The sequence below is a fragment of the Mastigoproctus giganteus genome, chromosome 5, assembly GCF_048544385.1.
Source record: "Mastigoproctus giganteus isolate SK-2022 chromosome 5, ASM4854438v1, whole genome shotgun sequence".
NCBI classification, from domain to species: Eukaryota; Metazoa; Arthropoda; class Arachnida; order Uropygi; family Thelyphonidae; genus Mastigoproctus; species Mastigoproctus giganteus.
Genome location: NC_143579.1, coordinates 94,725,372 through 94,749,033, shown reverse-complemented (window position 1 = coordinate 94,749,033; position 23,662 = coordinate 94,725,372). Strand labels below are relative to the sequence as shown.

Sequence of the window (23,662 nt, the reverse complement as noted above, 5' to 3'; positions counted from 1 at the left end):
TGGAACCCACTAAAAACCAGTGTTATGGCCCTATGAAAGATTTTGACATCTGGAGTTGGGTTTGCTGTTGTAGTGTATTACTTATGGGGCCAGCATTTTGTATAGCAATTATAGATCTGAAAAAGTTGATAAAAATTATACTATTTTGGAGAAGACTTAACTGTTCAATTTGATCTAATACTAATATAATAGCTTGCAGTTTTTCTTCAGCATAAATGCTGCAGTCTCTTGGAAGTTTTAAAGCCATAGTTGTGTTCAAAAAAGTGATATCAACTCCTACATGAAACTGTTTTCGAGCCATCTCGTACATAGAATATAATGATCTGAAAATTGCACCTTGTGCACAGCATGCAGCTGCTGATTATTAATAAGGAGGAGCATTAATTTGCCCCAGCTTTGAAAAGAGAAGTCGCACATGTAGGTGTTCTTATTTCCCATAAAGGTGTAGACTTTTTTTTTGTCTAGTGGGAGGGAGCAATATTATCTAGATTAAGATTCCTAGAGAAAAGATGATCTTAATTGTATACTTCTAGGGCTATTGATGTTTGGAAGATAAACAGTGGCCAAGCAAGAAAGTGTAGCAATGCAAACAAGTTTGAGTGGATTGTAGTTTTTAGCATTAGCAGTGGCAAATGAGGTAAGAAAGCAAGCTTATATGGCATCAGCCAAAAAAAAACTGACACCTCCCATTTCACCCATTCATATTCCCTCCAACTGTTTCTCTAGTTCTTCCTTCAATTTTTTCTCTAGTTCTTTTTTTCCTTGAGCTCTTCCTTTAAGCTATCAACTTCCACAACAACAACAACAACAGATGGAAGTTTATTCCAGCAATCAATGACCCACTGGTTAAAGGCAAACTTCCACACATCTATTCTATAACCATCCTTCTTCAATTTGAATTTGTGTCTCCTCGTGTGTGTGTGAGCTGAGCAAGAGGAAGAATCCCATTAGCATTGAACTTGCTCAATCCATTCAAAGCCTTAAACATCTCAATCAGATCACCTCGCAGGTGCCTAGTCTCCAGACACTGCAATTTGCAGAACTGAAGCCTTTCTTGGTACGAGCATCCCTTTGTTCCATTAACCAATGTCATTGCCCTTCTCTGTACTTGTCCCAATAGTTCCACATTCTTCCTAAAATTCTCTGCATTGCACAGAACTTCATATCTGACTGCACAATTATCCCCATATCTTTTTCACTTTCCACTACCGTGAATGTAGTACCAAACAGTTGGTACATTACTGTGGGGTTATTGCTATCCATACGCAGTATTTTGCATTTATTAATGTTAAAATTCAACTACCATTTCTCAAGCCCACAGTAACTCAAGCCACAGTTAAACTTCAACTGCTAAATATGGTTAATGATTGTATTCATTGTCAAAATAATTCATTGTAAACTCCTCTGACCTAATGGTTACGCCAGAGAATAAATGTGTCTGCCATTCTACAGCAGGAAAAAATTTTTAATACATGAGATGATTGTAAGATGATCCAGCATCGATTTTATTTTAACTACACACAAGAAAGTAACAGGTTCTATCATCTGATCTGCACTTTTCATTCTATTGGCTTCATGTGTCATACTTGATAACAGATGCCAAAATCAACCATGTAAAGAGTTATGATAAGGTTTCTCAGTATTTGTTTTGATATTATCTAGGTTAAGATTTTGTAGTTCACATTTGATATTAAATGTGAACTGCAAAAAGTGTAATGCAACTTGACTCCCAATAAATTTATTTCCATGCAATTTTATTACTGGCTCTTTTGGAAACATGTGTCAAACCTTTCCAAATTTCATTAATCAGACAAATAGAAATCTTACAATCATCTCGTAGGGGTCACTCTTAAAAATTTATTTTTTTTAACCAGATTTTCTCTCATTTAGTGTCCCAATACATGTTGGAGAATAGATCATTATAAAATATAAATTTTTAAGTATAACCCTATGGGTTTCAGTAATATAAATAACTCTCTGGGGAATACTTTCTCCAAGTTTCTGGCACATGGAGAAAGGAATCTTTCACCACCCTTTCCATATGGCAGCAGGTAGTTCTCTGCTTGAACTAGACCATCTTGTTCTTGCTCTCAGTTGCTGTTCAAAAACATCCTAATGGTTGAATTAAAATTGGACTCGAAATGACAGGTTAACCACAGTATTCTCCTCAAACCACTGTTATATATAGAGCATGCTTTGGGACTGACATATGCTTCCACTCAAAAGAATTGCCACAATGCAATTAAGACAGAATTTTTCAGGCTGAATTTGTGGTTTCATTAGTGACAAACTTTTGAAGAAACTTCACAGACTTATCGCACTACCACAACTGAACTTCTCTGTTCATGCAATACAATCTGGGTGGAATGTTCTTTGGAAATACATCACATCCAGGTATACCTAGACTGTGTAGCATGATCCACATCAAGCTCTGACAATGCCGTAATGTCAAATGCTTCCATTCTTTTCACCAGGATAGGTGGTAACATGCACTGCTGAGAGAAATCTTAAACTTATGACAGCTGTGTCACCATGATAATAATTTCTGTTTAATTTTTCTGATGGTTGTTAATCCTACATTATCCTGGTTCTGTAACTGTCTCTTTAGTCAGCTCATTAAGCATGCCTTTGTGATTTCTTCTCATTATCTGTTTTCACCACTGACAGCTAGAGTAATTAATGGAGGCTTACCTCATTTTCAATACATTGTCACATTACTAAATCTTCCATTGGCGCATGTTTCCAACAACTGATTTTGTATCTCACTCTTTATGCTATTTGTCAAACTTACGTACCCACTATATGACAACTTACTATTGCACCTTGTGATGGAATCTAAGTTCTTTACTCACCCTATTCATTCCATCTACCTATCAGTGAGCATGCATATCTTGTATATACTACTTTTAGTTTGTACTGCCATGTGTGTGTGTGTGTGATTATATATTTATTATTTTTAAAAACATAAATTACATTTCATTAAATGTTATAATGCATCCATAGGTGGCAAAAAGAATAATGGAAACACTTGGATAATAGAGCCCCGTGAGATGATAAATGCAAAGCAGGAGGCCCACACATATAGATGACCAGATGAAGCCAATGCCTCTGATCATGGATATAAAAGGAGGCTGTAGAACAAGTCTAGCATTACAAGCATATATAGTTGCATGAGCAACTTCAATGACTTCAAATGAAAGGCACGATCACTAGAGCCCAGTTGGGCTGGGGCATCTGTGAAAAGATAGCAGAACTCACTAACATGTCATAAGGAAATGTCTCAAAGATGATCATCAGTCCAGATAACAAAGCATATCAGATAAGCAATGGGAGACAAAAGTGTTCAAAATTCAACATGTTGTGGGCAACCTTTCTTCATGAAAACAGCCAGAGCACAACTGCAAAAAGATGGATATAATGGCCTGCTTGTACACAAACCACACACAACACCTATTAATGTTAAATTGTCTACATGCCTGGTGATATCGGGAGGTGAGCATAGTCAGTGGACCACTGAGCAGTGATATATATGTAATATTTCTGAGGAGCTGTCTTTCACCCTTTTTTGTGATGAACATTACATGCATTTGTAGCAGCAAACAAAGAAACTGTACTTTCCGGGGCATCTGCATCGAAGAGTCAAGGATTCTGATGGTTTCCCAATGATATGACTTTTATTTATTTGGAATGGCATCTTACAGTACAAGAATTGTGATCAGCTTGAGCAATCCTCATTTTTGCCTGTATTGGACAGTTCTCTTCCAGGATGACAGTGCTATACCTCATAGAGCTTGTACTGTCAAGTTGCAATTCAAAGATCACAATGGCAAAGTTATCCATCAGTCATGATCCTCCCAATCACTTGAAACCAAACCCCAAGGACATCCGTGAGAGTACTCAAGGGCGGCACCTAACAACATAGGTTTTTTTTGCCATCCAAATCTGCACAAATTGATGGGTAACTTTCCTGATGAACAAAGAATGCCAGATCCCTGCAGGAATGGCTACACAGTAGCTCAATACCATACTGCTTTCTGGCAGTTGTTTCCATTATTCTGTCCACCATTTATATTCAGAATGCTACAATAATTAGATAAAAAAACTGTGGTATAACAAATTATTAATTTAAGAATAAAAGGCATTTTGACATATCTGCAATGTAAAACAATGTACCTGTTACCTAATTTGTTTATAATACAGTAAACTCTTGATTTAACGGACCCCGATAATAATGATTTTCAGATTTAACAGACCGGACAAATAACAATACAGTGATGTACACATTAATCTCGACCATATTATTTTTTTTAGGTTATACAAAACTTCAGTGTTATTATAAATTAAAAATTTATAATAACACTGTATACAGAGTGTTTCTGTGATTTCTGAATTGTGACTTTATTTATTAAATAATTTTGCAATCCTTACAATTTAAAATGGCATCAAGTGATAGAGGAGTTAAAAGAAAGCATGTGAACTTAAATGTGGCACAGAAATTAGAGCTAATTGAGAAATTAGAACAACGCGTCTCAGTAGCATGTGTTTGTGAAATTTACAGAGTAAAAAACAAACTGTTTCTGATATCCATAAATCAAAGGCCAAATTGCAACATAATTTTATATTGTACAGTACTGTATATTGTATTAAAGTATTTTTTTACATTAAGAACAATAAAAAATACCCCCCAAGGTTACATTTGATTTAACGGACTTTCAGCAATAACGGACACCCCTTCTCCCCTATCAGTCCGTTAAATCGAGGGTTTACTGTACTAATAATGTAGCCCAATAAAAAAAAAAGTTTTCTTCAGTTGTAACTCAATTTTTCCAGGCAATTTTTCAATTTTTCCTCTAATGTCGCCAACGATAAGTAATGAGAAAACAAAAAAAAATAAAAATAAGCAAACCAAGAAAGTTTCATATGACAACAGTACAGACCTACCTCTAATAAAAAGGAAAATGAAGTATGGGGACGCAACATCTTTTTACACAGGCTAGTAATACTGGAAAAATAAAATCTTCATGATAAAATGACCTGAAACGAGAAGAAAAAAAAAATCAGGGCTCGTGGTCATCCAGAACAAAGAGTGCACAATAAAAAACTAATGTATTCAATCAAGGTAGATGGACACAGTTCACTTTTCCAACTAAAAAGATTTTATTTCTAGTCTCTCTCTCTCTCTCTCTCTCTCTCTCTCTCTCTCTCTCTCTCTCTCTCCCTCTACCCTGTTCACCTTTTAGAAAATTTCAAAGGAATAGCCAAATCTAGGGTAAAATTTAAAATTACATAGTAAAACAAAAAACTAATAATTATAAAAATATATATAAAAAACAACTTTTGATGTTTTGTCTGCTAAAATATAAAAAATATACATGTATAAAAAAAAGCAACTTCTAATATTTTGTTAGATTTTCAGCAATGTCTGGTTCTCTCTATCAAACTAAAAATAGCTTCAGATAAAGATACAACATATAGACAGAACAGTTGAACATTCACTGATTTTAACATACAACTTATAATAAGAGGATGAAATTCTGTGAGCATTCCCCCCCCAGAGGACTGAAAGTCAAAATGTGTTACATAACATTATCTGATTGCACAAGACTGATACTCATACATTCCACACAGATGAGTCAAGTGATAAGGACAGAGTAGTCAGCCAAGAATCCTGATTTCACCCCTTGTGATTTTTGTGAGAATATGCTAAATAAAAAATGATGCCTAAAAAAACAACTAATTTGAAAAAATCAGAAACTTCTATTCAGTGTGTTTTGCCAATATGCCGAAGGAGATTCTTAAGCAGTCAGTGGATAATGTCAAATAATTAAAAAATATGCCAAGAATTCAGGGAATATTAACAAATTAAAAGAGTAATAAATGGCTTTTTAAGCAGAAAAAAAATTGTAATTAAATATTTAAGAGAGGATCATAACTATTAAGCAGGCACATGGAATGCTTTTCTGCATATTTATTTAGCTCTTTTAAATGACTCCACTACTCATAATGCAGATTGGAAAAGTTTTTGCATCAGTGTACTAAACATTCAAGAAAGCTACTTTAAAATTGTCAACAATATCCAGGTATAACATTAGCAACTGTAAGCTTACTTGCTAACACAATAGAGACCTCCTTATAAGAAAAAGAAATTAACATAGAATGTACACTGACAACACTTAATTGGTTTCATATCACAGGAAGGGACAAAAAAAAAAAAAAAAAAAACCTTCTACATCACCATCCATCCCCCTCCAATAATTTGTCCAGTTTTTCCTTGATTTATTTAAACTACCTACATCCATAACAACAGATAGACGTTTGTTCCAACGATTAACCACCCACTGACTGAAGGCAAATCAATCCTCAATTTGAATTTATACTCCTCTCATGTGTGCAGTCTGAGCAGGAGGAAGAATGCTATCAGCACTGAGCTTGCTCAATCCATTCAATGCCTAAAACACCTCAATCAGATCACTTCAGAGGTGCCTAGTCTCCAGATGCTGCAATTTGAAGAAGTGAAGTCTTTCTTTGTAAGACCACCCTTTCGTTCCCTGGTAGCTTTAATTGTGAAATGAAACTGAAATGTCATCTACCAAACATTAACACTGCAGAGAAGTGAATAAGGCATAAGTGGTAGTGTATGAAAGCACAAAATCATGAAGTACAAAAACTGGAATAAAAGAATAATTTGGATCATTAAATCCAACGAATGCATTTTTACTCAGTAGCATAATCTCAAAATAAAGTAATTAAAATTGAAGTGATTTGCAACACATCACCAATTTAACCAATTTTTAATTATTATTATTAGTAATAATGGTGGCAAATGATGCAAGGAAGCAAGTTTCTTTAATGTCAGTCAAAAAAAAAAAAAAAAAAATCCAACTCATCTGTCCCTTACCTCTAATAATTTGTATAATTCTCCCTTAAATTTATTCAAAAACTTCCCACTTCATGAAACTAGATAATTTGTTCCAACAATCACTTGCTTTCTAGCTGAAAGGAAATTTTCGTACATCTATCCTGCAGTCAGTCATCCTTTTTCAATCTAAGTTATATCCTCTTGTGCGTGTTGTCCAAGAAAGAGTATGGATGCCATCAGCATTCAGCTTGCTCAATCCATTTAAAAGCCTTGAACACTTAATCAGGTCTCCTCACAGTTGCCTAGTTTCCAAGCAATGCTAGTTTCCATCAGAATTCAGCTTGCACAATCCATTTAAAAGCCTTGAAAACCTTAATCAAGTCTCCTCACAGATGCCTAGTTTCCAAGCACTGCAATTTGCAGACCTGCAGTCTATCATGCCAAAATATCCTTGTGTCCCTGACTAATCTGGATGCTCTTCTCTGCACTTGTTCCAAGGGATCCACATCCTTCTTAAAGTGTGGTTTCCACACCTATATGCAGTACTCAAGGTGTGGCCTAACCACTGCTTTACAGAATGAGATAATCACTTTGTTGTCCCCGATGGCAAAATTCCTGTATATCACTGACAAAACCCCACAAGCTACCTGTCTGCACTACTCAGAAAACTTCATGTCAGACTAGACAATTACCCATAGATCTCTTTTGCTCTCTACCACCTTGAGTGTGGTATCATCTAACTGGTATATTATTCTGGGATTACTGCTACCCACATGCAGTACTTTGCATTTATCTATGTTAAACTACAACTGCCATTTCTCAGCCCAATGGCCTAATTTCTCTAGGTCTTGTTACATCAGTACACATTGTTTCTTATCACTAACCATCCTTCCAATCTTTGTGTCATTTGCAAACTTAGTAAGCTTCATATGCCTTCATCAATACCGTAAGCAGTAAGGGGCCCAGCACTGAACTCTGAGGGACACCACCAGTAACAATAGTCCAAGAAGAGAGTGCCCATTATGGATTAATGTTAGTAGTGATGTTCGTCATGATTCAGTGCATTTGGAGGACAGAAAAAGAATCCCAAAGATAACATATAGGAATGAGTAGAAGGGCAGCAAAAGAGACAATAGCTGAAAAAGTAAAAGAGATATGATAAAGACTGAATACAAAATAGCAATAATAAAATTGAAAAACACTGCACAAAGAGAAATGATTGAGGATTGTGTATACATGAGACCAAAAGCTTACTAAAATTCAGTGTTTCACAACCTCTTCTGATGACATCTTTCAGGGCAAATGTTATAGCAAGCTTAGTTCAAATCTTCATCTTAGATTAGGTTTCATGTTCCTAGTATCCTTTGGCATTTCCTTGTCCTATCATACCAACTGAAAACCACTTTTATAATTAATCTGGCAGTGGTATATTGTCCTTCATGACAGTATAGTGGTTTCGCCTTTTCACTCATTTGGTGATGACTGCATTCAATTCCCAACTACAACTGAAGAAATTTCCAAAGTCCATTCAATCAAGGCTGTATTTAGAAATTTCCAAAGTCCATTCAATCAAGGCTGTAGTTAGCCAATCTCAGGTGGAGGAAGTAGGGCCCACCCCTGTAGGTTATTGTTTTTCAGCCTGCACAACATGCAAATCAACCCATGAACACACACACTCACTTGTACAGACATAATATACAATGGCACAATATGGTCTAAATTGCTGATGCACTTAAAACCAACAAAAAGTTGGTGTGCTGGGTATAAAAAAATATATAAACTCAGTATTAAATGGCTTAAGCCTCAAGATTTGAAATTTTCAAACTAATGCACAAGTTAGTGCTTTGCATCAAGTTAGTACACATCCAAAATGTCTGAGGCAAACACAGCTTGCATGTTAGGCATTATTAAAGAACATCTCATATGGTAAACTACTTCACAACATTCATCATTCAACAGAAAACATTCGACTCGTATCATTGTAGAACATCACATACGGTAAACTACCTACTCTTATGCCCTCTTACACTTATTGAAGGTATAAGAGGACACAAGAGCAGGGTGCCTCCCTAACAGAGAAGTTTATTGTTACTTATTCTTGGTTGAGTGCCACCACTGATGGCACCATTTCAGAAATAGTTGTCTCATCAGCAGGTGGGTAGACACCCAAAGAATAAAAGCTGATAACCCAATTGCAACTTACTTCTACAATAATAATAACGGTAATAATAATACTGTTATTATTATTAATAACAATATTATTATTATTACTGTTATGTAGCTAATATTATTATTATGTAGGGTCTTTGGCCATACCAGTGGTTGAAACGATGATCAGGATGTAATCCCGATCATCGTGTATGGTGCCAAAGACCTTACATAACAGCTTAGCAGCAATAGGTCTCCCAGAGAACACTTACAAGGAACTCCAGAAATTCGCAATCCTGAGCACCTGTAGGATAGTCAGAGTTCCTCAACAAACAGTAACACCAGACATAACAACAACCACCCTGTGTACTTGGTCGCAATACCCGCCATGAGGGTGGAACCCCCCAATCAAGGAGAAATAATATGAGCAACAACAATAACCAAACATAACCAACCACCCCATGCACCCGGTGTAAGTACCTGTCACAGGGTAGAAAAAATCCAATAAAGGAGAAAGTTTTAATAATAATAACAACAATTTGTTCACTTACTTACCAAAATACCAGGCAATCCTAACCACACATCCAACAGCCTTGATCTTTTCCTCATCAACATACCTTTCAAAATACACAGTTAATATTAGTGAAGAGAACAATTTCTATCTATCTATCTATCTATCTATTGTGACACGCGGATCGGACACATGCTTTTGAGCTCTTGCCTTTTTGCCCCTTTTCGGTGTTTCTCTGCGAGAACCTTCAGTCAAGACTTATATTGTTCGATTCCTCTTCGGAAGAGCTTTTGAGTAATAATAATTTTGTGTGTGTAGATTTAGCGGAGTTTGAGTTAGGTTAGAATTTAATTTTTTAACTTTAGCCATGGAAAGCTGGACATTCCAGTAACGGCTTATTCAACCCCCACCCATCCCATCAATTGCCTCCAGCTATGGCCAGCCAAGGTCAAACAACCACAGCAACGGAACCTACAGCTACTGCCAGCAGTGACCAAGACAACGGAAGCCACACCCTGTGACAACAGGTGAATACCTCAAGGTCCAAAAGGTCAGTAACTGTTAATACTTATGCTAAGGCCGTACCTAATGGATTATGCTTAACGCCAGTGAAAACCCCTCTCTCGCGACCAACAATAGTACATACGCGGTCGAACAATGCTCCTACAAATGAAGTAACTGCTATTATTTCCTGAGAAAATAGAATAGTAATCTTCGCTACCAAGGAAAACCCCCTTTAGAGCAGTACCTTACAGCAATCGCGGAGAAAGTACCACCGAAAAATATTACTCACGCATCCCGTGTGGGGGGAACTGTGCAGGTGTATTTCAGCCACCCCTCATGGGCGCAAACTATCCTGCAAAACAGAATAGACATCGGTCTTCATCACCTGGAAGCGCCGCCAATTGCCTTATCACCAACAAAAGTTACAATTTCAAACATCCCACCTGAAATTCCTCCTCAATTTCTGAGAGGAATTTTATCCAAATACGGATCCGTTACCGGGAAAATACGCACACTCTCTGCAGCAACCACAAAACCGGAATTTTCGCATATAAAAAGCTTCCACAGGCAAGCACTTATGCACTTCGCCAACAATGACGCAGCAAACAACATCCCAAAACTCCTCAACGCCGATCTAAACGGAATCATTTACACCTTCTATACCTCCATTTCCTCACAATGTTTCTTCTGCCATGAAGAGGGCCAGATCAGGAAAAACTGCCTGCATATCTCTAACTCTTGTGAAAGTAATACCGAAATTCAGGCGGCACCAACCAGGGTCAGGCCAGATGCACAAAGCGAGCTGACCATTGGAGATAATGGGGATGCTGAAGAAACTGTCAAACAGTCTGAGATGCTTCCCACACCAAACTCTTCAGAAAAAGAAAATTCAAAGACCACAGAAGACCAGGACACAATCTCTTCAGAAGACCGACCAACCCAAACAAGAGGTTTTTCTCGGAATCAACCCCAAAGCAGACCACGTCCAAAGTCACAAAACAGAAGAAGAAGAAGACAATGCACGCAGCAGCAGGAAAGGAGCAAACCGGTAACAAAAACAACAGGAGTGACAATAATAAATAGCATTAGCATTAGCTAATGCTAACGTCCAAAGTCACAAAACAGAAGAAGACAGCGCACACAGCAGCAGGAAAGGAGCAAACCGGTAACAAAAACAACAGGAGTGACAATAATAAATACAGAACACCACAGAAGACAAATAGTCAGATCTTAAATAAGTCCATCATACCACCAAGTATGGAAATAAATAAGCAGCTACAAACCATTCACGACCCTAATGAAGAACAACCCAAATTTCTCGGAACTGAAGAAGAGACTAACCGTGATTCTCACGATTCAAGTGCTTCAGAGGACAAGGAAAGCGATTTTCCCTACACTAAAGGTCCTTTAACTGTGGAAAAACTACGCTCCTTTCTAGGGGAAGTACGCGGCTCCCCAGAGAAGCTGGTGACAGCTCTGAAGTTCACCTCTAACATACCCGAGCTGATCTCACAACTTACAGATCTGTGTTCCAAACTAAAAGGAAAAAAGGACAGGGCAGATGTGAATAGATCCAAGCGCCTGTACTACTTGATTAACGGGCTCGAACAGCAATACCATCAATCAGGATGTTAACCGCCCCAAAACTTGCAAAACCCTTACCTTTATTCCTGCAGATAATGCTGACACTGGAGATATACTGGCTTGTGTTAATCATCTTTGGGCAAATTTGATAAAAAAGTTTTGTGAAACTCAAACAGCTGTTTTTGACATTTCCAAGGCTGCATTTGGCATAAAGGTCTTCTAAGCAATCTTCCATCTTTTCAATTACCATCTATTTTTTGCAATTGGGTAACCAGTTTTCTCATTCTGACTGCTCACTGCAGGCAATGGTAAATTGCTCCCATCTCTACTTGAAAAGAGGGCAGTCAGATTAATTAATGACTAAACCAAACATATCCACTCCCTGACTCATATATGTTTAGTTTACATGCATGCCCTTTCTATAGATAATTCTATAGGCACTGTTCTTTAGAATTGGCATTTGTAATTCCACCACTCTCTTCAAAACCAGTTCAAACATATGCATCAACAAGTCAACATCCATTCTCTGACCAACTACAAACTCAAAAGAACTAACTTTTCCTTATTTATCACTTCTTCTTCTGCTCTTTGGAGCAACTTTCCTTCACTCGTATTTCCTGAAATTTACAATCTACAGAAATTCAAGTCGCATGTCTTCGAGATCATCAATTTCAGAAAACACACAAAGAGTATGTTTTTTTTTCTAACATAAATCCTGAAAATTATTCTTTACTTAGAGCTGGCTATCCTTTTATTTCGATAATCTTCTCAACCTTCAACTTATGCATGTGACTAAGTACTACAGCTTTACTATGTTTTGTTTGGAGTTTTTATAGAAAAAAAAAAAAAAATGAACGGTTTACAACAAAGTTCCATTCCTGAAGGAACTGTCCCAAAAATAAAACGGTGTAAAATGAACCTCATTATACAATGCAAGTCAATGAGTTACATTCCAGGCCCCTCTCAAAATTGGCTTAAGTAATATAATATTATTATATTTAAAGCTCTGAAATGAATGTAAAAACAGTATTTTTATAAATAAAAATCAATTAAATGTAATACAATATAAAATAACCAAACTAAATTCAATTAAATAAAATTATTAAATTTTGTACACTTACTTTGATATGTTCGAAGCCCAGACTGAAAGTTTTTGTAAGCGCCAGTGTAAGGCCCCTACATTGATCTTTATTGATGGTAGCATAATGCAGAGATTTCACTTATCTGATGAAGTCCCTGGTTGAGGATCCTCCCCTTTCTTGACGAAAGCATACGGTGTTGACTGTCGAGATTTCCTCTTTCTTTCTTTGAGAATCTCAGAGTAAGGGCTAATGAATACAATTATGCTCCTTTTCACTTTCGCACTTCACTCCCAGTCACGGTCAATCTCACAGAGCTCATCAGTGAGGGTCTCAACAACTAAAAGGATGCACTGTACATCACTTGTATTCATAGATTTCAGAGGAGGCACTTCATCATTTTCTTTCTTTTGGCTTAGTTCTTTAGTCAATTCTTCCAGGTCTTCATTGGAAAGCTGCTGTCCATGGCTATCCAACAGCTGTTAAATCTTCAGCTGTAACCTCATCCAATCCTGCCCCTTGCACCAGCCTGTTAATGTCTTCTACAAAGTTCTCCACTGGCTCTAATCCTGCGAAGTAGTGCATAAATTGTGGGAGAAGTTTTCACCACACTCCATTCAAAAGTTCCCTGATACTTTCTCCCATGCTGCATTGATGTTATTAATGCCCTTCAAAATGTCAAATGAGTGCCAATAATCCTTGATTGTTTTGTCTGACCTGTCCAAAACTCTCACCATTTCCATAAAGGTTTGGAGTAGGTAATAGGCTTTACAAGTTGCAATTACACCTTAACCAATTAGTTTCAAAACTGAAGTAGTATTTGGTGGCATGTAAACAACACTGACGTCCAGAGATATTCCAACTTCAGCAAGGTTTGCAGATTGACCAGGGGCATTGTCCAAGAGAAGAAGAGCCTTGGCTGGTAACTCATTCTCTTGACAAAGACGGAGCACACAAGGGCAAAAACAGTTTGTGTACCAATCCAAAAAGCTTTCTTGTGTCACCTAAGCCACCCTGTTCCATTTCCAGTAGACTGGCAACATGGCTTTGTTTAGGCCCTTGAGAGCATGTGGTGTCTGTGAATGGTACACACACATTGGTTTTAATTTTAAAGTGCCAGAGACATTTGAACTCAGCAGAAGCATTAGCCTGTCTTTTGCAGGCTACATGCTCTTCATGGGCAATGAAGGTTCATGATGGCAATTTCTTCCAATAAAGCCAAGTCTCATCAACATTAAAAATTAGATCAGGAGGATAATTACCCTCCTCTACAATGGCTTAAAACTCAGCAGGAAATGCTGCAGCTGCCTCAGCATCTGCACCTGCCACCTCACCACTTAATTTCAGACAGCTGCACTTACTTCGAGATTTAAATCGCATGAACCATCCCTTGCTACCTAGAAATGTCTCATCACCACCATCGTTTTTTTTTAAGATCTTCAAAAATTGACTTTGCCTTATCAGTATAACAGCTTTAAGTCAACGAATGTTTGTTTTTTTTTTTTTTTGATTTTAGTCATCCACCCACAAATACAATAATTTCTCCATTTTTTCTAATCTAGTATAACTTACTTGCATCTCACTGTCGTAGCATGTTGCATTGATTGTTTTATTTCATCTGCATTTTTCATTATGGTACTCACAATCGATGGAGGTGATTTCATACTTCTGGCACACATTAGGATGTGTCCAACCATCTTCCATTCTACAAATTACCCCCATCAATTGTGAGTACCATAATGAAAAATGCAGATGAAGTAAAACAATCACTCACATGGCTTTACTGCATTTCTATCACTAGACATGGTGGCTCTTATTTCATTAATTTAATCAACAATTTTAATTAAAACTAACAAATTGACACTGTAGAATAATGGCTCAACAATAGTACACAACAAGCAAACTGAGTGCTCTCCTCTCCTCTCCTCTTATCTCCAGCCACTTCATCCTTGATCGGCTTAGATGGTAAATGGGGGATAGCTCTCATCTGATTGACTGTGCCGTTTCTTTACGTCATATCCAATATTTAAAGTTGCTCATTTTTGAAATTTGTTTATAGTTTTTTGATATTTTTGGCCTTCTGGTTTCAAAACCTTCGTTATTGTGAATCGTCGCAAAACAAACCATCGCAAACTGGGGACTACCTATATTTGTTTTGCTGGGAATGTATAAGCTTTTCTTCAGTGCATCATGTTTCCAATATTAAGAGTCTTTTTCTTTCAAGCAATCATAATAGCACACAATTCTGTAAAAACAGTGTTTGCAACAGAATGACCACCCACCTTAAAATGCTTCAGAGTATAGACAGTTCTGAATATTTTTCACTGATTTTTTTTTTTTTTTTCTGGTAAATGCAACACTTACCTTACTCCTTTTTCTCCATAACACTAAAATGTTATAATCATAACAGCATCAGATTTTTTTTTTCTTTTCTTAATTTCACAACTTACATTCTTTAACCTTGCAAATAAACATATTCCTTGGCATGAAATAATGAATTTTATGATGGATGAGTAAGATGGCATACAAACCTTTTGTCACCTCCATTCCACCCTGTACACTAATCTCATAACTAATCACTGAAGGCATTGAAGAGTACACAGTAATCTCCTTGCCTTGGCACTGTACAAATTATGGTGCATTTTGTGAAAAATAGTAGTATTATAATGACTAATACAAGGAAATGAACTTTTTCTGCATCTGCCAAAATAAAAAGCAAAAAAAAAAAAAAAAAAAATTCTATCCCCATACCTTTTCTGAACACTGCCTCAACCACTGTGGCTATCAATTCAATCCAATGATTTATAACGCACTTCCTGATAGCAAACCTCATGAGATCTACCCTTCTGTAACTCCCCAAAATTTAGTATTTCTGCCCCTGGCCTCTTCGCTCTTCTGCAAGTGAAAACTTCCTCATTCTACTGATTACTTTCAGGCCTTATATATAACCTCTACTGATTCCCCTAATATGTCTGGTTGCCAAGCTTTTCAGTCTATGCCTCATAGGCCATTCTTCATATGGGCATTGGCGAGCATCCCTCACCAATCTGGTTGAAGTTCTATATCTTCCTTTAAGTGTGGTCTCCAGACCTGAACACAATATTCTAAATGCATTCTTACCACAATCTTACATATTAAGGGATAATGACATCTTTTTCCCTACTTGTGAAGGTCCTGTACATCACAGACAAGACACCATATGCCTTCCTAGCCTCCTGTTTAAACTACATGGAAAATTTGATGTATGACTAAATTGCAACCTCTCAGTCTTTTTCATCCTAAATCACTTTTAATTTCACTCATCCTAGAGTGCATCTAACTTCTGGATTTCTGTTCTCTAGGTTCAAAATCTCATATTTAGAAGCATTAAATTCAGTTGTCATTTCTGCAGAATAGAAAAAATAAAACTGACTAAAATTAGTAAACAGTCTTTGCTGATATTATAAAATGCTAACAATACTTGAAATTTTTTTAAAGTGAATTCTGTTGCAGCATAATTTTGCACACAATTATATATGATTTTCACCACTAGATATGACTACAGACCATAAAATAAATTTTTATTAAAAGACAAAAATACTTTTTTTCATAGCAAAAACTATTTCCGAGTGGCTGCATGAGTATGTTTTCCTATGCATGCCACCCATGGCACGCATGCCATTGATTTGTTATTGCTACTTTATACAATGCTTTACATCCCTACTTTATACAATGCTTTACATACCTGCTGGAAACGTTTCTGTATGACAGAATCCTGTGGACTAACATTAACATTAGTCGAGGCACATGATGCAAGAAAGCAAGCTTATGCAGTATCAGCCCAAAAAAAAAAAAAAAAAAAAAAACCTCTCCCATTTCACCCTTCCGTTCTTTCCAAATACCTGTCCAGCCCAGCCTTAAATTTCTTTAGGCTATCAACTTCTACAACAAAGGATGGAAGTCTGTTTCACCAACCAACTACCCGCTGGCTAAAGGCAATCTTCCGCACATCTATCTTTCCTCAATTTGAATTTATCGCCCTCTCAGGTGATTATTCTGAGCAAGAGGAAGAATCACATCAGCATTGAGCATGCTCAAACCATTCAAGGCTTTATACACCTCAATCAGATCACCTCGCAGGTGTTTAGTCTCCAAAAACTGTAATTTGCAAAATTCAAGTCTTTCTTCGTAAGAGCAACCCTTTGTTCCATTCACTAATCTTGTTCCCTTCTCTGTACTCATTCCAACAGCTTAACATCCTTCTTAAAATGAGGCCTTCAGACCTGTACACAGTACTCTAGGTGTGGCCTGACCATTGCCTTATACAAGGGGATAATCACCTCCTTATCCCTACTAGAAAAATTCCTGTATATCATTGACAAAACACCATGAGTTGCTCTTGCAGACCGTCTGCACTGCTCAGGAAACTTCATATCTGCCTGCACAATTACCCCCAGGTCCTTTTCATTCTCTACCGCTGTCAGTGTAGTACCACAGAGTTGATACATTACTCTGGGGGTAAGCATAGACATCTCCAGTCTATGCTTCCCATATGTAGTACTTTACATTTGTCAATGTTAAACTTCATTTGCCACCTCTCAGCATATCTGCTCAACTTTTCTAGATCCTATTGCAGCAGCGTACCGTCATTAGTGTCCTTAACAACCCTGCCAACCTTTGTATCATCTGCAAACTTGGACATCAAGCTTGATATACCATCATCAATATCATTTATAAATATAGAAAACAACAATGGACCCTACACTGAACCCCGAGGGACAATTAGTCCACGATGAGCAGTGTCCATTGATTACCACTCTGTCTTCTCCCACTCAACCATCCCTTTAACCATAGCAGAAATTTGCCTCCAATGCCACACTGTTCCAATTTGTTCAGCAGTCTTCCAGCAGTACAACAATTTGTTCAGCAGTACAACAGTATCAAAAGCCTTTCTAAGATCCAAATATATGATATCAAAGTTATTCCCTTCATCCAGTTCCTTTGTGACCACATCATAGTATCCAATCAAATTGGTCAGGCAAGACTTTCCCTTAACAAAACCATGCTGTGTCCGAGCTATAACTGAAGTCTTGTCTAGATGATCCTGCAGTGCTTCTTTTACCAGTGCCTCCATTAATTTTCCTGGAACAGAAGTTAAACTAACGGATCTATAATTACTTGTGTCGCACTTTGATCCTCCTTTGTGAATTGGGGTCACATTTGCACATCTCCAGTCTATGGGTACCTCCCCTGAGTCCCAAGTAGCTCTCATAATTATGGCTATGGGTATGCTTACTTCCTTTGCTGCCTCCTTTAATATAACTGGATAGATCCCATCCACCCCGGGTGCCTTTTTTATGTTTATCTTCAACAATTTCTCCTCCACTTTCCTCTCAGTTATTACAAAATCATCTAGCTCACGGCCAGAGTTCAATTCACCTCTGGCATTCCTCTCCTATTCAAGTAACCTGTCTGCACTACTCCTGACTGCACCGCATTCCCCTGACTATTCAAGTAACCTGTCTGCACTGCTCAGAGAACTTGATGTCAGACTATACATTTACCTCTAGGTCTTTTTCATTATCAACAGCCACAAGTTTAGTGCTACCCATATGGTATTTTATTCTGGATTACTGCTACCTAAATGCAGTATCATGCATTTATCATTAAACTTCAATTGCTGTTTTTCAATCCATCTGCCTAGTTTAACTATATCTTCTTGAAGTATAGACCATGATTAATGCCATTATCTACCCTTTTCCACCTTTGTATCATCAGCAAACTTAGACATCAAACTTGAAATACCTACATCAATATCACTAATAAATATAAAATACAATAAGAAGCCTAACACCAAACTGTGTAGTACCACACTCATAACATTAGTCCACGTAGAGCAGTGCCCATTAATAACTGCTTTCTATCTCCTACTGGCACTTTATATCCATAATATTAACTTGTCCCTAATACCACATTTATAGAACAATCTTTTATTTGAAAAAACAATATCAAAAGCATTACTCAAACCTAAATATGTAATGGCACAATTATTTTTTGCATTGAATTCCTTGGTGATTACCTCATAGTATCTAATCAGATTAGTCAGGCATGATCTCCCTATAGCCTATCAGTGCTGCAATTGCCTTAAGCCTCCAATCCTGCCAAGATGATCTTGCATTACTTCTTTAACTACTGACCTGATTATATTCCCTGGAACAGAAATCAAATCTAAATTAGAACGTGTGTCGGATTTAGAGAATAATAATAAATAATTGCAGAGAATGTCTGCAATTATTTACTTTGCCCTTTGAACCACCCTTGTGAATAGGAAAGATAATGGCACATCCCCTGAAGAAATTATGGATTCTGTCATTATTGTGTCTAAAAGTTTTGATGTTCCATTTGCCAGTAACCTGTAGAGGATCAACAGTTTGCCATTTGCGTGCAGTTAACCAGTTTCATTCATCCATGTTGTCTATTGTTAATGTAAGTAAATAATTCTCTGCTTCTTTCCTTTATACTCTTAGCAGAGACTTCCCATTATCTATTTTAACATACCTATGCTCCCCCTTCCTGGGTAATTTAATTATAGACTAATTTATACTTACTCTGCATTTTCCATGAATTTTTTTTCTCTACCACTAAATTCATCAGTTAATCTGATGAGTTTAGTGGTAGAGTTTAGTTAAATATAGTTTGATGCACAAAGAATCATATATCAATACAAAAGTTTGCACTGAATTGCTGCTGTTGATAAGGGCAAAGGTCTACAGTAGCCATATATATAAGCATTACTTTTGAAATGAACTTTGGTATTTCTATTATAAATGAAAAGTTATGATATAGAATGATTTAACATCAAATTAGCATAATGAGAAATATTTATGACTTTGTCAATCAAAATATTACTGATGATTATAGGCAAAATTATTAGACAATGCTATTGCGTGATGCCTCATTTAAATCAATGAAGGAAAGTTTCTACGTTCTGTGCTGTGGTGGTGCAGAGAATTGATTAAAATGAGGGAGGGGGGAAGTAAAAGTGCCAGAAGGTATCTGGAAGTCAGGTGCTCTAGGTTGATTACTGAAATTGAAGCTCACAGATCTACAGTGACAGACAAAAAACTGTATCAATTGTGAATTTTGCAAATAATGCGTTTTGTGCTGCATTGTGGGTTGCAGAAATGTTCGAAATGCAATTGTTAGATGGGATATACAGTGTGATCACTGAATTTTGACCACCTACCTAATACTTCGTAGGTCCTCCTTTTGCCCTCAGTATAGCAGCTATCCGACATGACATTGATTAAACAACATGTCGGAAGCATTCTGGAGGTATGGCCAACCAAGCTGTGTGTAATGCAGTCAGCAATGCAGGTATGGAGGTGATTGGTGTATCCAGATGCCTGAAATGCCTTTCCATAGTGCCCCACAAGTGCTCTATGGGATTTTCAGTGGAGTTCGGAGGCCAATCCATATGCTGGAAGTCAGAACTGTGTTCCTCAAACCATTCCTGCACAACAAGTGCCCGATGGCTCAGCGCACTGTCATCTTGGAAGACACCATCACCATTCAAGAAAAAGTGTAACATAGTGGGGTGTACACAGTCAGCAAGAAATTGACGATAGCGGAGACCACTGATACGTTGTTCCACATGCATCAGGGGTCCAAGTTGCTGCCAGTGAAACATGCCCCACACCATGCAACCGCCTCCAACAGCCTGCACTTTAGATACCATGCATGATAGATGAAGAGCATCATGTTGTTGATGCTAAATCCATACACGACAATCCATGGCGTGGAGTAAATAATGTGACTCATCCAACCAGCACACCTTCTTCCGGCGCCTCCGTAGCCAGGTGGGAAGGAGCAGCAGTGCATAGCACACGTTTCTTGATTAGACCGGGGTTCGAGCCCGTCACCACCAAATACGGAGGATGCGGAAAGGTCAGGGAATGACCACCGCATATCCCAGAGATATGCGGTGGTTGCTAATGCTCCTAAAAACCAAACAACAACAACACCTTCTTCCAGTCTTCTAACGCCCAACTTGCGTGATCTTTGCATCAGACGAGTCTTTTACACCAATGAACCTTGGTTAGGAGAGGATGCCGTAGGGGTTGTCTGCTGGTATAGCCCATACGTGCAAGTGTACGACGCATGATCATGCCAGATATTGTTCCGTGTTGGCCCACGTTGCACTGGGTAGTCAACTCTTCAACAGTGCTGCGCCTGTTCGCCTGTACGAGTTGTTGGACCCGGCACTCACCTCTAACATCAACCTTTCGCTGACCTTTGCAGTTTTGCTGTCGGGTCGTTCTTTGACCATTTTGACGCCAGTCCTGATACACCAACTCTCGAACACCCCTCTAGTTCAGCCATTTGGGAAATCGAGGCACCAGCTCATCAAGCACCCACAATCTGTCCTTTATCAAAGTCCGATAAATCCTTCCTTTTATCTATCACGCTCGGAATTTCACTAGCCAATGAACTGCTGACAACTTATCTACACTATGGAGGTCGACTAACTCCACACTCTCATACCTCACGTGGTCAACGGGTCGCATTAAGTTTTCATAGGGGTGGTCATAATTCGGTTATCACTCAGTGTATATCTCTGTGAATGAAATCCAATAAAAAGACTCCACCTGATATACCTAATTATCATAAATATGTTCGCAAAGGGTAAAATGAGTAATTAATGGAAATATGAGAAATCATGCAAATTGCAATCATGACAACCAAACATACATTTTATTGCATTTACGTGTACAAACTAAAATGACATGTTAATGTAATAGTATTATGTACTGTAAATCAGCAAAATAAGTCCTCAATATTTTGTTGTTCTTCCTTGAGCTGCAATTACAGCCTTGTAACGATCTGGCATAGAGTTAATCAACTTCTGGATATACGGTTGCCTAATTCTGTGGTAGCACACCCTTACAATGCTCTCCTGCAGCTGAATCTTACTTCTTCTGAGCAACTTTAGATGACATCATGTACTAGCAATTTTCAATAGGGTTCAAATCTACTGTCGCCGGGCCAGTCCAAAGCTGCAATGCAAGCATTTCTCAGGTATGACTGCACCTTAAGAGAAGGGAGAAACACGAGGGAAAACATTGGTGGAAGTATGTTTTAAGCCTTAGGAGACGAAGATAAACTCATCATTAAATGTAAACAGCATAAAACTTACCAATTTTGCTGTGTGGCAAGGAGTCCTGTTGAAAAATGCAGTTTTGGATGTCTGTGTGGTGATCCCTAATAACGAGTTTCAGGCACTCCTCCAAGATAGCAATGTAGGTTTCTGCATTCACCATTCCATTAACAAACTTAATTCACCCACCCCTTTGCTTGTTATGCATCCCCAGGCCATCTGACCAGCAGGGAACTTTACAGTTGGTGTTATGCAGTCAGGATGGTATGCCTCCGATTTTCATCTTCTGACATATCACTTCCCATCTGAGCCATGTAGGTTGAATTTCGATTCATCAGAAAAGATGACAGTGTCCTATTGCTTTCCATGAAACATGCGTTTTAGCCCAAGCAAGTCACTTATTCCTCATTTGTTGGGTCAACAAAGGCTTCTTTTTGGGCCGATAGGCATGCAGACCACATTCTGGAAGCTGTCTTTGGATAGTTCATGCACTTGTTTCAACACCAGAGGCCATCTCAAAGTCCAGTTTTAGATCAGGAGCACTATCATGGCGATTACGAAGGCACAGCCATTTCAAATATTGATCTTGGGAAGGCATAGTCACGCTCTTACAGCCTGGTCCAGGTCTTCTCTTCACATCACCAGTTTCAAACTTTAATTCAGCACCCAGGTTACAGTTGACTAGTGGCAGCCTATTTTATCAGCGATAACACATGTAGAAAGCCCTTCTTGGGACAGAGCAACTAAACTTTTTTTTTATTGGTGTCAACTGAACATATGGAGCATGCTTACATCTCCACAAAACAGGATACTAATGAGCATGTATACCCTTCCAATGCTGTATTTATAGAAACGGCTGATACACTACCTTACAATTAATGTCTGATGCAACAGAAGTGCTATCTGAAGCAATACCTTGCAATTACTGTCTGATGCAATAGAAGAATTATCTGAACCAATACCTTCAGATAATGAAGAACTGGACAGGCATTTGGAGGGAATGGTGTGATTTTTTTTTTTTTTTTTGGCTGATGCTGCATAAGCTCATACACTTGATTTCTTGCATCATATGCCACTACTACTACTACTACCTTGTAATTACTGTCTGATGCAATAGAAGCGTTATCTGATGCAATACCTTTGCCTTGCAACAAACAAAATGACTGTAATCAAACAATATCTTATACGTTTCACTACAAATGTGACTATATTTTTTCAGACAATGCAGGTTTTTTGTCCACCACTGTAAATATGTAAGGCTTAAAAATTGTACGCTACACTGATACATAAAAATAAAAACATGAATAATAAAAATAAAATAAAATAAAACAAAATAAAATAAACATATGAATAACAACAAAATAAAATAAAAACATGAATAACAACAAAATTTAATTTAAACTCAGGTTTGAATTAAATTGTTGTTCAGGTTTCGAACCTCTTGAAATTTGTTTATAACATTATATCCGAAAACGTACAGTTAAATCAGGTACGTATTTCATATTGTTGACGAGATTTGACCTCTTGGATCAAATCTCCTAAACAATAGGAAATACTTGATCTCCAGGAAATAATGTATATAATATCATTACGTACATTATTTCCTAGAGATGATGGAGAAAATGAGAATGACACACAACTAAGTCTGGTAAAGATTCTAGACTTTTTTATATTATAGTTAACATAGTTAAAAAAAGGTTTCATAGTATAAAACCAGACATTTCACTTGATATATATAATACTTGCCTGTTGGAAATAGTGTGTAATATACACACTATATATCAGTGTGTGATATACTTGCTTGTTGGAAATAGTGATATACAGGAGTTACTACTAAATAT

At 37.5% G+C, this 23,662-nt stretch overlaps 1 protein-coding gene across 1 annotated transcript in view; it reads right to left on the bottom strand.

Moving 5' to 3' along the window:
- Positions 1-23,662, bottom strand: part of LOC150085574 (catenin alpha-like) — a 707,146-nt gene that overhangs the window by 648,649 nt on the left and 34,835 nt on the right. The window contains exon 3 of the mRNA XM_090373354.1: positions 4,942-5,034. The gene's annotated coding sequence lies outside the window, so the exon portion shown is untranslated. The remainder of the gene's footprint in view (positions 1-4,941; positions 5,035-23,662) is intronic.